The 20,138-nt window shown below is 38.7% G+C and overlaps 1 protein-coding gene across 6 annotated transcripts in view; it reads left to right on the top strand.

Moving 5' to 3' along the window:
- Window positions 1–20,138, top strand: part of FYN (FYN proto-oncogene, Src family tyrosine kinase) — a 139,796-nt gene that overhangs the window by 69,862 nt on the left and 49,796 nt on the right. For 2 of the 6 annotated variants that reach the window (XM_063124770.1, XM_063124775.1), the window contains exons 1-2: window positions 7,529–7,590; window positions 19,272–19,650. The exons of 3 other annotated variants lie outside the window; for them this stretch is intronic. The gene's annotated coding sequence lies outside the window, so the exon portion shown is untranslated. Of the gene's footprint in view, window positions 1–7,526; window positions 7,591–19,271; window positions 19,651–20,138 lie in introns of those variants that run through there. One more of the 6 variants, XM_063124774.1, reaches the window with a different exon arrangement.

Here is a 20,138-nt window from a genome sequence, read left to right on the forward strand (position 1 = left end):
ACAAAGTTGCACTACAAAAACAGGGAGTGATACTGTGGGGCTTGCAACAAGGCACAATTTGGTGGGTCCAATTTTTTAAAAAAGTTTGAGGGATTATCACTGGTGACAATAGCAGTGCAGCTGTCTTTTTTCTACCTTTCTTTAAAAAAAAAAAAGAACACCATACTTTACTTCAGCACAATTTGCCTGTATGGTAATTGAGCCTTTCTGTGTGATGGCTCTTTGAAGGCTGCCATTTCCCCTCAAAATCTCTCTGAAATTGCCTGCATCCTATGGCTGAAGTCAAAGTGGTTAAGACATGTACAGTGAGAGATAATATAGTGGGATCTGCAGACTGATAACTTAACGCTACCTTAAAATATATCATGTAAGTTTATAGGAGTTTTACTCTAAATTACTTGTCATGGTTGGCTAGTCGAATACAATGCACTTTACAAATCAAACTTTAAATTTGCTGGTACTGCTACATCTTATTTTATTTTATTTTATTGCTTATGTGTTATCTTGTGAACATGGAAGTTGAAGGGATACCTGTTTTAACATAAATTGGAAATTACAGTGTTATGTGTGATTCTATGAATAGACATTATAAAATTGCAAAGTATTAAGTTCACAAAGCAAGGTTATCATGGTGCATGCCAGCATTTATGTGATTAAGCTGTAATTAGTGTGCTAATTGCACAGCTTGGTTCTTATTTTAAAGGTTATGAGGAAAATCAATTTCATGAATACAAATCCTTGAATGATCTGGAAATTGTAGAATGCACTACAGATGTAGTATTCAGCACTTACTGTGTGTTGGTAGTAAGGAGGGTTGGAAGATTATGAGCCTCTCATGGAACACAGCAGGAAATATTTCACAAGCAGATGCACTGCGGCTGATGGATGGGCTGAAGAAGAATGAATGCCTGTCTAGAGTTTTCAGCGGAGATGGGTACTTGCTAGAAATGTGATGCAACTGCATAGCATTCTTCATTAGATGTACTCATACCTTGCTTATCACTTACTACCAATTTTTCCTTTTCTCTCAGCCTCTACTACTGATCCTGTCTGGCCCCCAGTGCTCTTCCAGTTTGCCCAGTCTTTCTTGCCTTTGCTCTGAGTCAAGCTTTGAATTGGGATTTGACAGCTTCTTTCTCTCTTTCCAAGTCCCCAGGCACTTGGTCCTCTTTTATTTGTACTACCTGCACATGCCTTACTACTGTTGAATCGCTTATGATTTATCCATAAGTCTATATCTCCAATACACTTTCTGCCTTGACAATGAAATAAGACTCTCATAGAAGTTGCATAATGGAGTACTTTACAGACTCCGTTCTCTGTAACCATTATGTTTCTATCTTTACATTGTTTTAGCAAATTTCTAAAGTGCATGCTGGAAGTGTCTCTATTTCCCAATTTATGATTGGTTATTCTGGTTGTTATAAATGACTCAAATGTGAGTGGGTGAAATGTTACTTCACTGGTCTGAGTGTTTTCAAAGGCAAAGTAGGGCAATCCTGGTAAATTCCCAGTATTATCTTACTTTATATAAAGTCACATGGTGTGTGTGACTCAAAAGGATGAGCTGCAAAAAAGGAACTAAAACAAATTTAGTACGTGTGGGATTTTGGACTGATTGCTAATTCTATGAGAGGATTTGAAACAGGGTCACCAGTAAGCTGGAAAGTCTGAGGCTGCATTCAGACAAACATATATTAGCTTAATATGCTAAGATATGAACAAAGATTTTTCTTATGCACACAACTCCTTCTCTCCTCCCTTTGCTCAAGCTGTAATTAAACCAAGGAGCTTTCAACTAACCATAAAGTGCATTCATACGTAACACTAAGCCATAGTTTATTAACCACGGTTTGTTGCTTTAGCCATGAATGACTCTTGTTCAGACAACATGCTAAGCTACAGTGGTTAAGCACTGAGCTAAACATTATGGCTTAGAGTGTCATGTGAACCATGACTTAGCATGCCATATGAAACATTACTAACCATGGAGACTACATAATCATCGTTTGAACACGCTCACTAACCATTTGCTGCAAAAGGGTTAGCAGCCTAACCATGGCTTAGCATATTGTCTGAACAGGCCCAATGTCTTGCAGGTGAGTAAACAAAGTGTGGCTTGTTTTCCCTATTTCTGGTTTGTTTCTCTAATGCCAATTTTGCCATCCTTCAGAGCACTTGTTTTCATACTCCTTTTGCTGGGCATCTCTGTTTCAGGGTGGAGAACAGCACAAGCAAGCGAGGGATAAGCCACGATTCTTGGTTTAGTCATCACAACAAGCCATGGTTTAAACAAGCCAGACTTTGTGAGCCAGCAACAAACTATGGTTTCCATTTGTGCTTTGTAGCTGTTTACCAAACCACGGTTTGTTTGTGGGGATGAGTTCAGACACAGCAACTTGGTTCTCACCATATGGTGGGTCCTTGTGAGTTAATTAAACCACAATTAGCTACAGTGGGTGCATGGAGCATGTGGCCACTATTTTGAATATGCAACTTATGATTGGGGCTTGTGGCATAGCACACAAACTCAGCCATTGTGGGTTAATTGAGGATTAAGCAACCCATATCCCTCAATTAGTAATTGGGTTAAGTGTGGATTGTTTAACCCTTGATTAACACACAATATCCGGGTTCATGCAACACACCACAATCTCCCAATCGCCCCAATCAGCGGTCACATATTTAAAATGGCAGATGCATGCTCCCTGCACATGCCGGGACTAACCATGGGTTAATTAACTCATGATAAACAGCCATGTCATGCAAACCAGACCAACAATACGCCATATTTCAACAAACCATACTGTGGCTTAGCTTTATATGTGAACCAGACAGCTTCCCATTTAATCTGAACTGGAAAATCAGCTTCAGAACAATCAGAATATTAAACCAAAGTCAAACCATGGTTTATGGCTAATAACCATAATTTCCTAAATCAGACAAAATGGGTAACCAGTTATTTGAAGGCTTCCTTGTTTGCTTGCTTGTGACATGAAAGGAGGGCGCAAAGGGGCTGCATGCACGGGCAAAAGGCTTGTTAATATATTGGCTTATTCTGAACAGCTGAACTGAGTCAATATAGCAGTGCAGAAATTATATTTTGAGACTTCAGTGCAGTTCCTTTTTGTTCTATCTAATCTCACTGTACTACTTCCTTTAATAATTCTATGTTTGCTTGTTTGTTTTTACTATAAATTGAACTCAATTCCTGGTTAATTACACTGAAGTTACCTAGCTAATTCCGTTTACACTTTTTCCGTAAAAGGCATAAACTGTTCAATGGACTATAATTGAGAAGATCATTGTAACCCTTATCCCTTTGTGGACAGGGACAGGGAAAAGGTTTAGCCTCCCACTAAAAAGTTCCCTGAATGCATCCCTTTATTCTCTCCTATATACGTACATGAACTTAAGAAGAGCCATGCTGGATCAGACCAAAGGTCCAGCATTCTGCTTCTACAGTGCCCTATGGGAAAGTCCACAAGCTTTGCATGCAGCAGCACTCTCTCACTCATGTTCCCCAACAATGTGTACTGAGAGGCATACTGCCGCTGTTACTGTAGGTAATGGCTAGTAGCCATTGATAGACTTTGTGAATGGCTTTGGCAATATTGTCCTCCTACCCCTGATTCTGACTAGCCCAGCCTCACTGACAAAGACCCTTGTTTTATACTTGTGGAGGAAATCTTATATACATTTCCTCCTACATTTAGTAAGTATGGACATTTTATAAGTGCATAATACTAACATCACAATCTTATATATGTTTACTCAGAAGTGTGTTCAGTTGAGCATACTTCCAGGAAGCCTTCACACTTTTTTTTTAACTCTTTGCTGTTGCACACACAAAACTATTAAATCTAGTTACACTAAAAGAAAGGAATATAGAAAGGTCTGGGATACGTTTTCATCTACTTTCTAATATGAGTGAGATTTGCAGTTCTTCATTTTGAATAATATAAAGTCACTTTTAGAATGAACCTCATAAGTTAGTACAATTCATCATCTTAGTTCAGTGGAGAAAAGCAACATGCCTGCCAAATGAAATTGCCAACACTATTTTCAAGTACTGCATCAATTTTTTGAGCAAGTGCAATTCATTCAACCATCACCTTCCTACAATTGCCTTCCTACACACTATCACCTCTGTCATCATTCAACTTGGGTAAATCCACTGGTTGCTGGCACTTTCTCACTTGGACTGCACTGCAAACTGGAATTAGACACAACTTAAGTCCACTAAGATCAATGGCTTAGCATGCATGTTTGCTTTGCTTCCTACCAGCTCTGGTTCCTTTTCCTTTTTCTCTCAGCTTGCTTTCATCTGTTCTGCATTCAGTCTTCATATGCTCCTAATAGTATGCTGTTTACACTTGCTCTCACTGTGACCTTGGTGAATCCTGTGCGCAACATACGCCTTGTTTTCCCTATCCCCATTTTCTTAAATCATTGTCAAAGTTGTTGGCCTATAAATCACATGCTTGAATTTTGTTAAGGCATTTATGAAAAATATGCAAGCAGACATAGAGGCAATTAGAAGGCTCCTGCCTAAAGAGGTGTTTGAAGGGAGATGGATTTAAATTAAGGATTAATTGTCAAGTTACAAGCCCTGGTAACTGCTTCTGCACTTGATTTATTTTTCTCTTATTTGGACAAACTGGAGACAGTTTTTAGCCAGTCTGCATCTGTTCTGTGGCATCCTCAAACTGAGCTTTTTTACGCATTTCTTTTAAGTTACCAGTTGTCATTCTGACTTGCATTTCACACTTAGAAACTTTGGTATTATCTGGGAAACTACCTAAGTTTATTTTATTTTTTTTAACTCAAATGAACTCTAAGGAATTCTGTAGTACCGTCAGTACAACATGCTTATATGTATTCCTGTGCTAACAGATCAGTTACTGTGAGTGTAATGAGCTAATAACATGGAAGCATTGTCAGTATCTAGTGTGAAACTTATGAGTGAACCTACTATATATTGAAATTTTAGGAGGAAAGGATAGATATAATTTTGGAGCAGATAACTGGCCTTGAAAGTTGGTTTGTCTCTAAACTCAGTCATTGTGCCTGGTGTAAAATTAAATTGAACTAGCTAAAAATGAAGTGAATTCCATGTAAAACATAATTAAAATGTTTTACTAGAGCCCAAATGTTGGGTATAAGAATACTATACTTCGATATAGTACATTAGAGTATCAGTAAGCTTCACATAATAAATTCATCAGTATCTAGCAATTGTGGATGAGAAGAGCAACAGTTGTTGTAGCTCCTCAGTGAGTGTCAGTGCTTTTGCATGTACATGATGCATGTTAATGTCTGTCCATCTTCAGGGAGGCAAATTTAGAAAGATCTCTGTCCAAGGCCATGGGACAAACTTGGCAGTTGACATTTATTAAATTGATTAGATTTGTACTCCACCGTTCTACCAAAAATGGCACTCAAGGCAGCTTACAAACACTGATAAAAACAATAATAAGCAAGAATATTAAAACACCATTAAAAACAATTAAAGAGGATGCTCAAGGCAATTGTGCTGGTAACCCGGGCTATTTCTCCATTCCAAAAATTATCCTGGGCTTTGACAGAATTGCCTGGCAAGGTGACAGGAAAATCTCCAAGAGGCATCAGAAAACCATCCAGATCCATCACTCTGCTCGGACCATCTTAATAGGCTTTCCACCCATGCAGAGTCTCTGAGTCCCAGCAAGTCTAAACTTGTCATAAAGTGATCTGTCCATGACAATGGTACTAAAGTTCCTCCCCCCACTACCAGGGCAGGATCTACACTACTGCTTTAAAATGGTTTATAACAATAGTGACAACTGTTGGGACCCAGGACACACTACATATACAGTTTTCTAACATTTTTCAAAGTGTCATATCCTGCTTGGTGTAGATCTGGCCCAGATCACCATCATCCCAACCTATGCTGAAGACCAAATCCAAATTGTGTCCTGTGGTTCCATGGAGGCCTCCTGACAAGGTGGCCTCAGCATGTATGTTGAAGTCCCCCAGCATAACATAGTGGGTGATAACAGATCATTTGTCTGATTTTGTATAATTCATTTATCATGTGTTTGTCCCTGTACTTTGTTGGCTACGCCCGTCCTCATCTTGCTTCGTGCAGTTACAAAACAAGGGTTGAAGTAGAACCACCTGGGTTCACAGCAGGCAAAAATAAAATGTCACTTTGTATCAAAGCAGAGTTGCAGATAGACAAAAACAGAGCAAAGTCTTGGCAATAAGGAAGGGCAGGCACAAGTTTAGCAAAGCTGCATTGGAAAAGGAGGCTGGCTAAGGTTCAAAATAGTAAACCTCCTTTGAGTGTAGCCTGTGAATTCTACAACATCCATTATTTTTTCACCTCAGATGGTAGCTTCTCACACTGAATTAACAGTGTTTGTAAAGTAGTGCATAATGCTGTTATGTTAAATAAGAGAGAGACTTGGAAATCTGGTATATTGCTGGAATTTACCAACAGTCTTCTGGATAATTCCCTAAATAATTTGGGTTATTTGTAGAATTACAGCAGTATGTTCCACTGAGTTCAGTCGGTATTACTCCCTGATAAATGTGTTTAGGATTGCAGACTTTCTCCCTCCCCCATCTCTCTCTTCTAGTCCAAGAATATGCATAACACTTTGTTAGTTCATAATTGATCGTTGAATCAATACTACAAGCAAAGCTATGGCTAAGAAAGCAACAATTGTTTGCACTCTTTAAAAACCTAGACCAGGGATAGGCAAGCTCATGCCCTCCAGATGATTTGGACTATAAGTCCCGAAATCCCTGACCATTGCTGCCTGCTGCTTGTTTGCCTACCCCTGACCTTCACAGTGAAATACTAGCAAAAATCAGATACCCTTTTAATTCATTCTCCCAAATGCTAGACATTTTAAGGGCCATTTCATATTGCCACCAAGTTTACTTTCAACAGGGACCCACTAACAATCTCAACTCTGTAATGAATGCACTTGGGTGATACATATGTGTTCAGAAACCTCTTTGTCACATTCATACTTTTACATATGCATTTTGAATCAGCCCAAATTGCTTCTCAGGCCCCTATCAACACCTGTTTGTTGAATTAATGTAGTGAGTCATCACAATCCTGTGATTCATAATGGGTCAGGAGCTTTAGTACAAATGCAAAAGTCCTCTGCCTACAAAAGTCCACTGCCTGCAATGCTTTCTTATTTGCTTCAGAGGAAGGGGGAAGTCCATGCATGCAAAAGAGTGAATATGATTGCCCACTCACTCAGGCTCTCTTTGTCTGTATCAGAGTCTATGGGCTGTTTCAAGAACAGTGCATTTACATATTTTCCCACCTGAAGATTGAGATTTTCAATGTTGTGCAGTACATGTTAAAAACTCTAGATGTTTTATAAACAGATGAAAAGATAGTTGACTTTATTTGTTCATGTAATCTGGTTTGCATAACTTATTCTTCCCCGTGCTTCTTAGCAATCATTCCTAACACTTTACCTTGGAGAAAAGAAAAGAAAAAAGCACCTGGTTTTTAAATCTGTTTGAGCAAGAAGTCAAAATGAAGTTTGGCAAAGTTGTTAACCTACATAGAATGGTGTGGTGTGTTTTCTTCTTCTTTCTCACGCTTAAATGTAACATAGGCATTAAGTTGTTGTAACCCAATGTAAGGGTAATTTCCTTCATTTGAATCTAAAAAGGAGCCCACATCCTTCCTGTGCCCTTCAAAGAATTCTAAAAGGCTCTACAGAGAAAACAGATGTACCAGTATGTATCAGTTACAATTAGGGATGACATGATTAGGTTCTATGCTGAACAAACTAAAGGACAAAACTACCCATGCAGAAAATAGGCTACTGAGATGAGGAGAGCCGGACCCTTTTCTGTTTACTTCTTTTTGCTGCAGTAACTGGAACCCTTTTCAACAGAATAACTACAAGCAAAGCCATAGAGTAACTGTTGTCATGTTTCAAGAAAACTATTTAGAACATGACAAACTTTTTAGTACTTGGATATTAACAAGGATTGACAACAGTTGAAATTAACTAACCCTACCCCCTTCAGAATATTAAAATCTCAATGCTATAGGAATATTCTGACTTGCTGGGTGTTTCACATTTTGTAATAAGGCAACTCCAGTCTAGAACAGTTTATTTATTTATTTATTGCATTTCTATACCGCCCAATAGCCGGAGCTCTCTGGGCGGTTCACAAAAATTAAAAACATTCAAAGTATAAAATACAGTATAAAAGCTCAACGAGATAAAAACAGCAGCAATGCATAATTACAAATTTAAAACACCAGTTAAAAATTATTTATAGACTGTTAAAATGCTGGGAGAATAAAAAGGTCTTCACCTGGCGTATCTAATAATAATAACAACAATAATAATAATGGCATATAATGTAGGTGCCAAGCGAACCTCTTTAGGGAGCTCATTCCACAGCCGGGGTGCCACAGCAGAGAAGGCCCTCCTCCTAAGGGAAATTTGCATGTGCACTTAACATGGTGAACTGAATTTGTGGTGGGGGGCAGGTGTTGTTAAACTCCACACCATGTGAAAATACACCTGGTTTCAACAAAGATGTTTATATGCCAAAAATAAGCATATTTCACCCATACTATTGTTTTTGTGCACCTGTTTTCCACAGAAAAGGAACTATTCATAGGCCGGCCATCCTGTCCATTCCATCATAATAGATCTGCAATAACTGGTTTATTCTGTCTTCATTAAGGGTCTGTTTATTGCTGTTCACCCCCTTCTGTTTTTGAAAAACATAACTATCTGTAAATGTCTGGATTTCAGTCTATCCATGTGCAACACATTATTTCCCTATCCATTCCTCTCTTGACTGCCCTTGATGTTCCTTGAGTTACATATATCCAAGTGGTGTTAATATAAATCAATTATATATTATTTTATATTTGCTACAAAAAAGCCTCTAGGAGTAGCATTCACTTTTTTTGTTCACATGTTTATTTATGTACTAAAAAGTATTTATATACTAAATCATGTATATAAATCTATAAAACAAAATGAAAACAAATACAGTTTTGAAGGAAATATTTGAAATCTCAAATGATTTCTCAAAATTGCAGAAAAATAACCAAGTAATGCTTGGGCATGTGCCCTGTACAAAAAACATTGTTATTGCATTAAGATAAAAGGATGAGAGAATGAAGTAGCTCCAAACCATTTTTTTTTAAATTATACTAGCAAAGTAATGAAAATCAAATTTAGGCTGTGTTCAGATAACACAATAGTCAATGGTGGGTTAATAGGCCACACCAGTGTCGATTATCGAGGGGGTACTCCCCACACGACATGATTATAATCAACCATGGTGTGGATTAAGGCCAGCATCGAGTTGACTATTAATCAATAGTGTGTTTGATTGACAAATCCCCCCTCTCTCTCCCCGCAGTCCTCCCACTGGTACCCCATCAGCCACTGCAAGTTCTGCTGACTGGCCTAGAGTGGCAGCCACTGCTTTGGTTACTCTGTAGCCACCACAAATAACCAACCTTGTGTGATGAAATGACCAACATACAACACGATAAGCAGCAGTTGTTCAAATAATCAACTCTGCACAACATTGGTTATTTGCATTGGTTATTTCAGCCAAATAACTAACCGTGGTGTGAAAAAGTTCCGACAGATAACACAATAACCAACCATTGACTATTTCACCCACGTTTGACTATTTAACCCACAGTTGGTTATCGGGTCATCCAAATCCAGTTAGTATTTCATTTGTTTAACTTGGAAAAAAATATGTGACATGTGTTACACCAATAGATAGAAGTCTTTTTGTTAAAAATAAGGAATCTAATCAGAGACCTGATGAAGTAGAATTGCTTCTTAGAATTTGGGATCAGCACTATTGTTAGTAAAAACTGACTGCTCTCCAAACCTCTTTATTTAAGAACCATGAAGCAATACATGTTTGTGAACCTCTGATGAGTAAGCTACTGCCATCTAGATCTGAACAAACTTTTATGAACTTCTGTTCAGTGTTTTTCCTTTTCAAATGTCTACATAGTTTATCTTTAAATGTTCATTTCAGTATCACATTTATACACAATTCTTTTCATTTGCATGGATTGTAATAACTTTAAACTTTATAAAGTAAAAATAGTTATTCTTTGGAAGAATCACTCTTCTAGAAAACATGAGCCTGGCTATTCTAATTGTATTAACCAGTGTGGCAATGTTGGCATTCTTAAAAGCCTAAATATCATTAGATCATTGGAAAAGATCCTATTACTTTATAACACGAACCTGCACCCCTGGGTGCCAGCAAGGCCTTTTTTGATAGGAAACCAATGCCCTGATATGGATTGGCATTCCATGTGCCCCCCATTAAGTGTACTCAGTTGCCATATGTCATAGTTGCCAAGTATTGTCTACATTGCAGATAGAGGAGGAAAGAAAGGAATCAGTATGGGGCTAGCACAGTGTACACTACTCTATGAGTGAGGCAAGCATGGGATTTAATTAATGTAATTAAGATAACTCTCAACATACAAATCATTTGTTATTTGAAAAATCTTCTTAAATACAGCAGTGGCAAATCTGATTAGGATCTGCCCAAGACTCCACCTTCTAAATCTAAAAATAATGAATTAATCTACTGAACAATCCTATTAATGCTTTAATCCTAGCTAAGAAGGTAGATTGCTCTTAGGGTCAAACTACACACTGTATTAAATACAGAGCAGGCAGCTCCCATTCTGTTCTTGTTTTATTTGGAAGTAAGTGGGAGGGGGGCGGGTCCCAATCAAACTTGGGACTACAGTATGTGGGGAAGGGAGGTTTTATCTTTTCCTCTTCAGCCATGACTTCTCCCACAAAAAATAACACCTCCCTTTCATGGTGGTTACTAATAGTAAAAACAAAAATTGACACCCAGCCCCCTCTCTGACATCAAAGTAGCCTCCAGCAAACCTAGTTGCTCAGCAGAGTATTGTTTACTTGGGTACATCAATAGAAAATTGTGTATGCTTAATAGTTGATTACCATCGCAACTTAGCTAAGCAATCAAACAAGGGGCTTTCAGATTCTGAAATTAAGTTTGTTTCTGATTAAGCTCAACAAACTATGCATTCCAGACAGTTTCCTGTCTTTTGTGCTGGCTGGCTGTGCTATAACTTAACTTAGTGAATACCATGAATCACATGTTTAATTTTCATGGTGAACAAAGATGAAAACCCATTTGGGTAATTCATGGACATTTTGAGAGTTCTTATACATCATGATGCACAATCTTTTTGGCCCTGAGGGGGCTGTATGCAGTCTTGTCCAGGCCCCCGTCTATACAACAACAGGATTGCTCCTCATTGAATATTAACCTGAATTTTCATAGATTCAAATCTATGCAAAGAGCGTCACACTGCAGCAACAACAGCGATTTATCTCCTGAATTTGGGTGGGTGGGTTGTAGTGCAGTTATTAATGCGAACATGCGCACATACGCGCATACGATGCTATGGAGTAGAGACGAGTGAAGCTATAAATTTTATATCTGGAGCTCCACAGATTCATAGAAGAGGAAAACCGAGGGTGGAAAGGAACAAGGCAGCAGAGGGATGCTAGAGGGGGACTGAACACATATCCTCCCTCTCGCTGCTCGTTCTCCCCTCTTTGTTTTAATTTTAAAGCTCCATCAACATGAAAACGGCAGGAAGGAATGAGGCAGCCAGATGACGCGATAGGAGGGAAGGTGGGAAATTGGCCAATCACTTTGTCCTGCCCTCAAAGCTACACTTACATGTCAAAATGCGATTTAACTCGAATGCGTTGCAAACGTGGACGTTGATCCAAAAGTCACAGTAAATCACAACTATGAATATGCGCATTATTGCGTTAAAAATCCAGCGCTGCGACAAATAGGCAGCTGTGTCATGTGTCCTAAAACGTGAATCTGCGCATTTACATTGGGGTAAAGAAGCCCGGACAGCACACATGCAAATGCTTTCATACGCATCTGCACACACTCTTACACATACTCATTGCTGTGTATAAGTAATCACTAGTGGGTGGTGGAAGTGACTTCCTCTCCCATCTCCCTGCTACCTCCTTGAAGATCGTTGTTTCTCCACTGCCGCTGGTGGTGGAAAAACAGCTTCAAAGAAGCAAGATTGGATTCAGGGATTGCTGAGGCACTCACCTTTCCCATCCCACAGCTATTTCCTCAGAAATTGCTGTTTCTCTGCCATTGCTAGCAGCAGGAAAATGGAAGTGAGACCAGTGGCAGGACTGAGAGAGGCTTTCATCTCTCCAAACCTGCACCAATCTCTACTGACATGGCTGTTTCTACACCACTAGTATAAGCGAAATTGGGGGAGGGGGAATTGGAGGGACGGGAACCATGGAAGCCACACCCTAGGCCTTGGGGAGGCAGCACCTGCAGCACAAGAGCCACAGTTTGTGAAACTCTGATATAGAACTTTTCTACGTGAGGCTATTAATCTACTTTCAATTTTGTCGCAGAATTGAGATCTAAGCCGTACACAAAGAGCTTTTCCTATCCTGCTTTTCCACTATATAGCCTCTAGGTGGTGCTTTGCTATAGTGGAATATCGCAATTACACATAGGAAAATATCTATTTTTTCACATTCAGAAGTAATACTTCATTTTACACACTCTAAAAACACACACCTGGGAAAGCACTCTTAAAAATCAGAAACAAAACTGGAGATCACAACTTCACTTTTAAAGTACCCTATAAATTTGTCATGTAGAAAAGCTCATAGATTTGAAGACTGCTGCATAGGTAACACTCTTGTACTCTCTTGCTGGTTATAAAATGCAGACGTATCTGCTATATTGTAGTCAATAAGAAGAACACTCATGTATAAAACACTGCTTTTTCATTTAAAATACATGCAAGGAGAAAGTGGGAAAGGATTGGGTGCTTGTGTGTATTTCAAAAAGAAAAGTGGCCATTTGTACACATGTGTACACTTCGTATCTGATAGAATGTGCGTGTATTGGCTCTCATATACCAGCTATCATGTACAAAGCAGTACTTAGAAACAGATGTCATAAGGAAAGGCCAGACCACATGAGGAAATGTTATGATCAGTGGAAAAAATAGAGACTAGAACCATTTACTACTTTTGCCAAGTGTTTACACTGCTGTTCTGAAGAAGTCAGCAGAGGCAATACTGCATTGCTTAGTCATTTGAATTTTGTTTAGCTGTGCCATGAGATTTTTCACTAAAATGCTTTTTAAAAATCTAAGAAATATAAACAGATAGGTAGAAGTTGTGTCTTATATATTCATACATATACATCTCTGCCATTTTTAGTTTTCTTTTGTGTACAACTTTGAGTAGACCATTGTTTTCAACAATGATCATTTGAATATGTAGTTAAAAGTATACTAACTGAAAAACAAAGCAACAAGATATGTATTGATAGAACAGTGTTAAAATATATTGGGTTGGATCCAGAAACCTGCCTATGGAAGTGGATGGCCAGAAGTTGACTTTCCTGCTGCTTCCATTCTCTGCCATCCCAGAGAACCCTCAAAATACTCCCGAGGGTTGGAGGGTCCTGATGAATGGAATGGGCTGAGGGAGAAGCAGGAGGACACAAAGAATTGGATGGTGGCACCTTCTCTTAGTAGAGCAGAATATTTCTCTTCCCACTATCTCTCTCTTCCCACACAGTTCCCTGTTCCACAGCCCATTCCATTCAGCAATGGAGCCTGACCTTCAAGAGAACATTTTGGAAGGCTGTAGAGCAGTGGGGTGTAGAGGGATCAGGAAGGTCAGTTTCCACTTGCCCCATTCCACAGGTGGATAGTTATTTAGTCTTTCATTTATTTAATTGATTCATGTAACGCCTTTCCACCAAAAATGGCACTGAAGGTGGTTAACAATAAACAGATTTTAAAACAAAATCTTAATCAAAATATAACATAAAAACAAATACATTGAAAACACAGTAAAAGAAATAAACAGCACCCAAGCAGCAGCCCACCACCCTGAAGCTCCTCTCATTTTGGGGGAATGAAGCTGGCAAGGGGTGAAATGTCCTCACACAAGGTCTGGAGCCACACTCACATTATCTCAGCAGCATGGGAAAGATCAGTGCTTCATCAGCTCTACACCAGCAGCATAATAGAAGAACCATTTCAAAGCTTTTTAAGGGGTATTGGAGTCATTTCGTTTCAGTGCTTCAGAGCATCTGCATTAGAACTGTTTTTATGTGAGCTACTTGGTGGCCCTGTTTAGGTACCAGTAAGTGGCATATTTATTTATAAAATTATTTATAAATCCAAGATATGCTGCATTTTTGCATAGAAACCCAGGTAAATTGGAAGAGCAATAAATATTGGTTGAGAGGGGAAGATTCCATATTATGACTCCTTATTTTATTGGACATTCAGATTAACCATGTTGAAAATTCTCTTAGTAAATAAAGAGCCAATTAGCACATATTTCTTCCCGATAAAGTAGATTTCCACTTATTCAGTTTGTTTTATTGACAGTTTATAGTTGCTGCTGCTTACCATTGTGCTGTCTGGGATTTATTCCAGGAATCAAAATGAGTTAGAGACAGCAGCTGCCATAAGCCAAGTATATCTCCCCTTCTCTCCAGCTCAGCTACTGCCCACCCATACTCATTAATGGGATGGAAGCCCCTGGCTATGGTCTGTCATGAAGAAGGAGGAGGAGCAGTATTTATTTCTTACCCGCCTCTGCATCAAGGCGGGGAACAACACAAACGCTTGCACTGTCCTTGAAACACACCAAATATGCTTCATGAGAGTGAAAATCAGGAATTTAGCAGCAATAAGACAAATTTCTTAGATTATCTGGGTTGTGAAATACATTTTAGCACTACACTAGGTAGAGCTTTTAATGTTCCCTGAAGTTGCCTGAACATGACCATTGTTAGGGAAATAACATAAAATGTTTACAGCATGCTTACCTGAAGCCTGTGGAAAATGTCATTTAGTTGTACCGTTTGTGTTTCCACAGGATGAATTTACATAAGCAATAAACATTATTCAGTCCTTCTTACCCTGTCAGCTATCCTTAGATAACCTCACTGTGATAATTCACTTACATCTCAGATTTGTCTAACAATTCAAAGCAAAGAAGCTGTAATAACAGATTTGGCAAAGGAGTGTTATTGAAATCTGCTTTTGGTGCCCCTGAAAGTGTTGGTGAGCATTGAGAATCTGGTCATGTTTGCACTACCTTACATCACTCATCAATCGCAACTCTCTTCATGCAGAACAGGGTCAGTGCAGATATAATACTCAGATGCTAATGTTGGTTTAGCAATTAGGAACCTGTGTTGCATACTCCATATATGTGTGCACACTTCTCTCATGTCAAATTGCTCCCTGTTCCCCTTAAATCCAATTTGTCATAATAGTAACCATTGTTGTTGTTTATTCATTCAGTCGCTTCCGACTCTTTGTGACTTCATGGACCAGCCCACGCCAGAGCTTTCTGTCGGCCGTTGCCACCCCTAGCTAACCTTAATTAAGAGTTAATGTAGTTTTAAATCTGGTATCAGAATTCGGTTTAGGAGATTTAGGTGTGTCCTTAGCCATTATTAGCAATGGTTCAATTTAATTCCATAAAAGAGATGAGGGGGTGGAAGAGGAAGTGTGTGCCCCCCTGCTGATTTATAAACTTGGATTGTTTGGAAAAGTGGGGGGAGAGAACAAGTAGGTTTGGAAAGACTTCAGTCTAAATCATGAAATAATTCCTTCCAAAGTTTGTGTTTTTAGTTAAAATGGTAGATGAGACAAGTTTGGAACATCTGAACTCCAGAGTTTCTTGGAGGCAAGTAAAAGATAATGAAGGTTTAAATTTAAATCATTAAACGCCAATTTCATGTTTTGGATTTCACATTATAAGATGGCTGGAGGGGAAAATGCAGAAACAGGTTTTGCGGATAGAGGAAGAGGTGAGGAAATAATGACTCAGACTCCAGAGCTTGGGTAAACTAGGGCTGCTTTATTTAAGTTTGGATAATTCACCCACCCCACTGGATGGAGTCTCTATATTGGTGAGACTACTGGTAGCACTTTGAAAGAAAATATTACCACATTTCAGTATGATACGCTGACATTATTTCCCTGTCACTAACATTTATTTAAATGTTTTAGCTATAATACAGTTCTTGCCAAGCCTGTATCTCACATTTTGGATTATTCTGTAGCTGACAGTATGGGAACAAATCGTTTTCCTAATGCCTCTTAAGCTGCAGAATACTGTTGTCTGCAGAATTCAGTCTGTCAAGTCGTATTTTTATGGTAGGTTAACGTGTTGTAGCTGAAAACTTTGGCAGCCAGCCAGATTCTAGGTAATACGTTATGCAGCAGAATTGGACCCATTTCTGTGGAAAATTTAAATTGTATTTAGATCAGTTCAACCATTAATTAATTAATCAATCAATCAATCAATCAATCAATCCAGTTATTAAATAGATTTTGTTCATGGTCATAGGGCAGATTCTAAAAACTACTGACAGTCTAGCAGGTAATTTTGGATAATTTTATCAAATACTGTTAATAGTAGAAATACTATTGCATCAATGAACTGTACAACTAGCAAGTGTTGAAGTACTGAGAATCATGTTCTAAATCTCTCAGATATATAGACCTTGGAAACTGGCTTTTATTGCTGTCCCCATCAGTGTTTTAATTTGGATGGATGTTAGCCTGGACATCTTATTTACATGGTTTCTCTGCTTATCATCCCACTAATAGGGGGATTCCTGCATTGAGCAGGGGGTTGGACTTGATGGCCTTATAGACCCCTTCCAACTCTACTATTCTGTGATTCTAATATTGCCAGCACTGAGATATGTCCTTAGAATAATGTAATTTACCATTGGTATGTTTCGAAGTTTCCCATCAACAGCTGGTTGGCCATTTGTGAACTGGAGAAAACTGTAATTATTTACCATCTCATAAAAGGTTGGAACTAGGATTATCATCACTCAATTAAAGAAATCTCAGTCAGTCAGCGAGTCAATCCCACAAGTTTAAATCAATTATGTTTGAATACATTTGACTAATGTATATGAATAAAACACTAGTTCTTATGTAATCTTATGTAAACCACCCAGAGAGCTTCGGCTATGGGGCGGTATACATATGTTGTTTAATAATAATAATAATAATAATAATAATAATAATAATAATAATAATGTTCTGAAAGAAAAAACATGCTTTATATTTATATGATGCATGCACATGTTGCATCAGGAATCAATTCCTCAGGAAAAGAAAAAAATCCTCTACTAAAATGGCACCTACCGTCTATTTTTTTTTTGTAATTATGCTTGTAATTAAAAACAGTTAAATTAAAAGACCCCACACCTACTGTACAATTAATCAGAGGGAATCTTTTTATCGGTCAAAAGCTTATAGTAGATTAATCTAACTGACTGACCGAATGTTGAAGTTTGAACACATGAATAGAAACCATCCCATTGTCATTTCTATAGAAGTGAATGGGAAAATGCTGGTTGTATAGGTTCAGTGATGGTATAGCACCTTTGCCACCACTAACTGTTCTTCTACTGCTAATGTCGCATCTGCCAACCCCTCTTCTCTATGATTGCATGCAGAGAGCTAAGCAGTAGACAGAGCCCTCCCTAACCGATGCATAACCCAGGGAATTAGCAAAGGCAGTTAGGAGAATAGCTCCTAAATGTCCTCTCCTACATGCCAGAGCTCAGTGTCAAAGTGTGTGTGTGTGCGTGTGTGCGTGTGCCTCTTTCCGTCTTGCAGCCACTGGATGAAACTGGGACTGAAGGGTGCAAGAAAGGAGGTTTAACTCTTTCCCCCATGTCAGCTTCCCAATGAAAATTCCTCTTCCCAGAGTTGCTATTTGCCCCAATGGAAGCTGCTATTGGCCATTTAGAAGGGCAGTTAAAGCTCTTTTATTTTTTACAGTGTTTTGCATTTTTAAAATCTTTTGGTTTTTATATTCTGATACATTCTGGTTTTGCTGCATTCTGTTGTTGAGCTTTCTGAATTTTTGATATATCATTGGTTTGCTTTTATTTTTAATCTGTTGTAAGCCATTTTTCAAACTAAACGTGACATATCAATAGAAATTATTATGGATTAAGAATAAGGACATGTTGAGGAGAACTGTTGCTTCAGGGACAAATAATAAGGCTGCAAAGAAGAGAAACACAGTGGGATTCTTAGTACTAATTCTTAGTACTTTCTTGGAAAAACTTGTGAAAGAAAAATGATCAGTACAAATTCCACCTTAAAACAAACACACACTTCCATTGTGAGGGGAAAAAAAGTAAAGTTTGGATGATAGTACAATTGTTTGAGATCTTCCCTGAGCCCTCACCTACTATACACAAACAGTTGATCAATATGCTGAAGGTCTAGGTGAGTTTCGGAAAAATAAGAGTGGAACTGAGACCGAACAGATGCTTTGCAAGCAGGAGGTCCCAGGTTCAATTCCCAGCATCTCTAGGGGAGTGTCTACATACCCTATTTACCCTGTCATGGCTGCCCAGTGGTGCTGCATTGTTTATATTACACAGCCACCAACTCGCAGCCACATCTGGCTTTTCCCTCTGAAACTGCGCTTTTTGAAAGTGTCCATTTACCGCAACTTTTCCCTTTGCTCTGAGGTCACCAGGTAGGGCTAGGAAAGAAACCTGCCTGAAACCCTGGAGAGCCTCCATCAGTCAGTGTCAACAATACTGAGCTATATTGTGGATTTGAACGAGAAAATAGTAAAACTATTCTACTTCAAAGAAGTCAAATGCTCCTTCGCTTCAGTGTTCTCTTTAAGAATAACATGAACTTGCTGTTTAACTCATACCAACTAATGCCAACACAATATAAAGGTTGTAGTTCTTCCTGTCAAATAAAAATACATTCTGAAAACAACAGATTTCTGGAGCTATGGATTTCACTGGTACCTGCTTACACAAAAATGTAAGTCAGATACTTAACAATCTTTGTCTGCTGAAATTACTCGTATTTCTCATTGGGCACTGCTTTTTCCCCGCAACTGAAACTGGTACAAGCGGAGAGAATAGAAAAAGAATTCACTGTTTCTAAAGAAAAAGAAAAAGAGGAGGCCCTAACACTCATAGAATTATCTGGCCATGAAACTCTGTACAAACTGGAAAGGGTGGCTAAGTGGCCTTTGTCAAGAGCTTGGAGGTGAGCCGCCTCCTCTTTCATTTGCTGCATTGGAGAGTTTTTGATTACGCTTGCTCAAACAGCCACTTTGTGCTAATGTGTTTTCTTGTGAATTTGCCAGGTGACCCCCTGACTCATGGGCACCCAGCCAGTTCCACCACAGCGACTGTTCCTTAAACAAGCACAGCAAGTGAAGTCAGTTTTCGCTACTGCTGTCCAGATGGAACACTGACTTTCCTGTTTCTTTTCAGCTGGTGCTGAATATATCCTAGGGTGGTTGTTATTGTCTTAAAAAAGTAGTACCTTCATGCAAGAATGCGAGAGATGGTTCTCTGAATGCCAAAACTAAGAAGATAACTTTTGATTAACTTCTGCAAGATACTTCCTCCTCTTGATCGATGTGCAACCCTTTATACTACTGTGATTTCATCCTATGGAATGCTATTCTAACAGAGAAGATCATCCTTTATTCCTTCAGCTTTATTCATCTGCTTCTGTCAGTAAGTTTTTTCTGTACATGTAACATGTAGGATAGTTTTATAAGTTACAACATTTGTGTTTGAAATGGGTTGGTTTTTGTGACAATCAGAGACGAAGACTAACAAGCAGGAGGATTTGTTTCTGATATATATTTCCAAAGCAAAGGCAACACAGCCAGGATTGTAGCATCATGAAGAAGAACTTAATTTTAGTTACTGGCTGTAGGTATGACAGAGACGCTCTGGGGCTGAATTTGTGTTGTTCCATACAAGTAAAATATGGAAAGTCATAGTTAGGAGATGCAGAAAGGAAAATAAGTAAGGATGCGTACTTTATGTGGTGCAATACAGTTGTAATATTTGTATGTGTCCCACCTTGACAACTGACTATAAAATGCGTAGCAATTGTCCCTGAATAAGCATGCTACAAGTAGAAACTGTACTGTACTCCAGCAACAATGCTGAGTTATGTGCTTGTAGTTGTCCCAGTAATTCTGCTGGCTGCTTAT

The sequence above is a fragment of the Elgaria multicarinata genome, chromosome 4, assembly GCF_023053635.1.
Source record: "Elgaria multicarinata webbii isolate HBS135686 ecotype San Diego chromosome 4, rElgMul1.1.pri, whole genome shotgun sequence".
Classification (NCBI taxonomy): Eukaryota; Metazoa; Chordata; class Lepidosauria; order Squamata; family Anguidae; genus Elgaria; species Elgaria multicarinata.